Raw genomic sequence first — 5,308 nt, forward strand, 5'->3', positions numbered from 1 at the left:
ATTTAAATTCCTTCCTGAAAAAAGTTGTGAATTTTACCTGGCAAAAACCTACTGACTTAGATTGGTCTGGAACAATACTTTCTCAGTGTTTCTTAGCTTTATCAGACCCAATGTAACCTTTTTCAGGAAAACATTTTGAAATGTCCCCTTAACTATCTTAAATTCAAAATAAGAATTTAAAAAGTTTTAACTATAATACTAAAAGGAAAATAACTTATGAATAATACATATTTCAATATGTTGATATTCAGGCCCGATTACACCAGCAAAATCTAATGAAGCCGTTGCATGCTTCGCTTATATATAAAATCAACATGAAGACAATTGCTACAAATGCGGATTGAGAGATGAGTGCTGTACTGGCAATTTAAATATGTGAGCAACATTATCATGACTGATGTGATTTTCTGAAATAAAAGACAACTTAATAATATTCTAAACAAAACTATGTACAACTTTCTTAAAATGTATGTAGCAACGATTTTAAGAAAATTCAATATATTAGAATCTTGCAGAAATAGCAACGATTTTAAGAAAATTCAATATATTAGAATCTTGCAGAAAGTTTTGTCTATGTGAAAAACAGAAATGGGGTAATGTTCCACGGAGGCCTCAGGGGCTTGGGGCTTCAGGAAGTGTGCGAGGTGGCTTGGACTGTGTGCCCCAGCGGAGACAAAGCAGTGGCTCTGGTGGCGGTGGCTGTTGAGGCGAAGGCGGAAGTGCTTTTCTAAATGCCGAATTTCGCGGCTCTGAATCCTGACATCATCTCATCCAGCGCAGCGCTCGAGGCCAGTGGCGGTGGAGGCGGAGTAACACATGGTTCCAAGAGCGTGCTGCGGCAGTTTGGTTACAATTGGCGCGGAGGGACAAGGCGTCAGTGAGTGCTGGGCAACGGCCGGGGCCGGTGGAGTGGTCGCTGCCGCTCCTCTTGTTTGGCTTTCCACTTGCGGAGCTGAACCCAGAACTAGTGCGGTATATTGGTCTCCAGACATTTCCGGACTTGTTAATTTTCGGAGTTGTAAGTTTGTGAGGGGGAGAGGGTAACAGCTCAAAGAAAAGGAAGATGATGAAGCCATAATACACTCCGCACTCGAAGACTACATCGAGACTGTTTATTTTTGACTCAGATTGCCCAGAGTGAGCTGTGGCGACTTAACGTTAAAGGAAAGCTCCTTGGGACTGCAGGTTTATGATGTAGTTCATTTCAGAATACTACATCGTAGTTACCAAGAGGAGGAAACGAACACTTGAAGAAATCACTTGTACTTTTAAACATCTATTGGAATAATATTTTGCACAGATACTAGGTGATTTTGGTTAACTCATTAAGGAACACAGACTTACTAAACCTTTGTTGGAAATCCAGGAAAAACAAATACATTATAAGGTCATAGTTTCCAGTTAGTCTTAAAAGACTGGAGACCTCATTGCACTTATGGCCTTCACAAATTACAGCAGTCTGAATCGAGCTCAGCTAACCTTTGAATATCTGCACACAAGTTCAACCACTCATGATTTCTTATTTGGTGCCCTTGCTGAACTGGTTGATAATGCAAGAGATGCTGATGCCACCAGAATAGATATTTATGCAGAAAGGCGAGAGGACCTTCAAGGAGGATTTATGCTTTGCTTTTTGGATGATGGAGCAGGAATGGATCCGAGCGATGCTGCCAGTGTGATCCCGTTTGGGAAGTCGGCCAAGGGAACTCCTGAATCCACCCAGATTGGGCAGTATGGGAATGGGTTAACATCGGGCTCAATGCGCATTGGGAAGGATTTTATCCTCTTCACCAAGAAAGACAACACCATGACTTGCCTCTTCCTGTCTCGCACCTTTCATGAGGAAGAGGGCATTGATAAAGTGCTAGTTCCATTGCCTACCTGGAATGCTCACACCTGGGAACCGATCACAGACAACATGGAGAAGTTTACCATCGAGACAGAACTTATCTACAAGTACTCTCCCTTTCGCAATGAGGAGGAAGTGATGGTCCAGTTCATGAAGATTCCTGGGGACAGTGGAACACTGGTGATCATCTTTAATCTCAAACTTATGGACAATGGAAAGCCTGAAATAGACATAACCTCAAATCCAAGAGATATCCAGATGACAGAGGGCTGCCCAGAGGGCACCAAGCCAGAGCGGCGCTCATTCCGTGCCTATGCTGCTGTGCTTTATATTGATCCCCGGATGAGGATCTTCATCCATGGGCATAAGGTGCAGACCAAGAGGCTCTCCTGCTGCCTGTACAAACCCAGGATGTACAAGTTCACATCAAGCCGTTTCAAGATGTGTGCAGAGCAGGAGGTGAAGATAGCAGAGCAGGCAGAGAGGATTGCTGAAGAGAAGGCGCAGGAGGCAGAGAGCCAAGCTCGGACATTAGAACTGTACCTAGATGGAGACCTCACTCGGGACGCTAGGATGATGTTGCGACAGGTGGAGAATGAAGCTATCACCCTGCGCAAAGAAGCTGATATCAAGAAGAAGATCAAAGAGTCCAAGGAGAGAGCACTTAAAAAACCTAAGGAACTGAATTTCATTTTTGGGGTCAACATTGAACACCGGGACCTTGATGGCATGTTCATCTACAACCGTAGCCGCCTGATCAAGATGTATGAGAAAGTGGGGCCACAGCTGGAAAGGGGCATGGCCTGTGGTGGGGTTGTTGGGGTTGTTGATGTCCCCTACCTGGTCCTGGCGCCTACACACAACAAGCAGGACTTTGCTGATGCCAAAGAGTACCGACACCTACTGCGAGCTATGGGGCAGCACCTGGTGCAGTACTGGAAGGATATTGATATTGCCCAGCGGGGTATCATTAAGTTCTGGGATGAATTTGGCTACCTCTCTGCCAATTGGAACCAGCCCCCATCCAATGAGCTGCGTTACAGACGCCGGAGAGCTATGGAAATCCCAACCACCATCCAGTGTGATCTGTGTCTGAAGTGGAGGACCCTCCCCTTTCAGCTGAATTTTGTGGGAAAAGATTATCCTGACACTTGGGTTTGTTCCATGAACCCTGATCTTGAGCACGACTGGTGTGAGGCTTCTGAGCAGAAGCAGAAGGTTCCGCTGGGAACATTAAAAAAAGACACAAAGACACAGAAAGAGAAGCAGAAACATCTGACAGAGAAAATTCTCCAGGAGCAGGAGAAACTGGAGGCCCTTCAGCAGACCAGACCTATACGCTCCCAAGCTGACCTGAAGAAATTGCCCTTGGAAGTGATCACCAGACCTTCTACTGTGGAACATGCATGTAGACCTCAGCATCCTCGATTGCCCCCTTTACCAGCTGTGATCAGGAATGCCCAAAGTAGTCCCCCTTCCATGAGAGCTTTCAGACCAGCCAGCCAACCTCGAAAGGCTCATGTTATCAGCAGCACCCCAAAGCCCCCAGCCTTGGCAGCCCGGAAGGAGGCTGGTATATCAAGACTGCTCCAGCCATCTGAGGCACCTCAAAATCCTGTGAACACATCAGTCAAGACTGCTGCCCGGCCTGTCCCTCTGATACAACCACTGGCCTCATCTCTAGAGCCTAACTCTAATAGCAGCCAAGAGGTTCCTGCCTCTAAAGTCATCAAGACTCCAGCGGTCAAGAAGCCAGAACCACCCACTAAACTCCCCCCAGTTACCTCTGGTCAAAAGCGAAGTCTTGGAGTCTCTGATGAGGAAGAAGCAGAGGAAAAAACTGAAAGGATGAAGTGCAAGCGGAGCAAATTTTCTATGAAGGAAAAAAAAAAGGACTTGAATGAGCTCTCAGACAGTGCTGGACAAGAGGATTCAGCTGAGCTAAAGATGCCTCTGAAGAATAAAGGGCTGTCCGTGGAGGTGCGTGTGAAGGGGCAGTGGTACACAGGCCATGTTATAGCTGTGGAGGTGGGCAAGAATATGGTGCGATGGAAGGTGAAATTTGACTACGTGCCCACCGACACGACACCGAGAAACCGCTGGGTGGAGAAAGGTAGTAAGGATGTGCGAGTGATGAAGCCCCCTTCTCCAGAGTATCAGAACCCTGGTACACAGCAGGAAGGAGAAGGAGACCAGGGTGGCCCAGCAGGCTGTAGCCATGGTGGAGCCCTGCACTTCTGAGTGCATCAGCATTGAGCCCGACATCACTGCCCCAAACACCAGCCATGAGACCACTGACCTGCTCATCCAGATCCTCCGGAATTGTTTATGGTACTTTCTGCCTCCAACTTTCCCCATCCTGAAGAAGGAGCTGAGTGTTATAAATTCAGATGAGCTGATATCTTTTCCTCTGTATGAAGTGGGGCTGCAGAATCTCTGCCAGTCCTACCAAAGCCCTGCTGACTCTCAGGCCAAGGCTTCTGAGGAAAGCCTGTGAACCTCTGAGAGGAAGCTGCGTGAGACAGAGGAGACGCTACAGAGACTGAGGACCAACGTAGTAGCACTACTGCAAAAGGTGCAGGAGGACATAGACATTGACACAGATGATGAGCTCGATGCCTACACTGAGGACCTTATCACCAAGGAGGACTGAGCGCAGGAGCCGAAGATCAGCTCCTTTCTTGCTTGCCTGCCTTTCAACTTGGCAGCTTCGGGGATGGGGATTTATTCATGGGTTGGTGGCCTTTGTTTGATCCATATGGGACATGTGTGCTTTTGGAGGAAAACTATTCTGATTCTTTGAATCTTCCTCCCTAAGTTTATACATATTTATTTTTTAAAAGAGAAAAAAAAATAAAAACAGAAATGGGCTCTATTATCAGATGATTATAAGTATAGTTTTTACTTTCATAAATACCAAATACAACACTCTTAAGTTGTGAGGATGTGGCATAGTTAGGCATAAAGAAGGACTGTCCTGCACATACAACACCAGTAGTGCACCCCAATCATTATCACAACCAAAGCTTTCCTGAAAATTCTCAAAACTCTCTCTAAGTGGCAGAACTCAGCTCTTTGTTCTTGGGTTCAATCCATGATTCCCAGATTTCTGTGAATAAATTTAACCCTAGAAACATATTATAACCTGTCCTAATCTTCACGGAGTTTAATTTCAAGTAGAATTTAGGAATCTCATTTTTTTTAAATGGCTATTACTAAGTTTATTTTTATCATCTCAAGGTCTGATCCAGTCCATGTCAAGTAGGAAGCCCTTTGCAATCTCCAAAAGGCTCAGTCTGCAATCTCAGAAGAAAGGTAAATTTGCAGGAAAACTGTGGGAGAGATTTAGGACTGAAGTTGATGATATAAAATATTCTGTACTATCCATGATCTTCTGCAGCTCATGGGAAATAAATAAAGAAAAGAAGCCACCATGTTCTGGCTTCAGAAAAATAATAG

At 45.5% G+C, this 5,308-nt stretch overlaps 1 pseudogene; it reads left to right on the top strand.

The window, feature by feature from the left end:
• Positions 1-1,435: 1,435 nt before the first annotated feature.
• On the top strand, positions 1,436-4,502 carry LOC100944948 (annotated as a pseudogene).
• Positions 4,503-5,308: the final 806 nt, after the last annotated feature.

This window comes from Otolemur garnettii, unplaced genomic scaffold (genome assembly GCF_000181295.1).
Source record: "Otolemur garnettii isolate 467f Iridium unplaced genomic scaffold, OtoGar3 scaffold00072, whole genome shotgun sequence".
Lineage (NCBI taxonomy): Eukaryota > Metazoa > Chordata > Mammalia > Primates > Galagidae > Otolemur > Otolemur garnettii.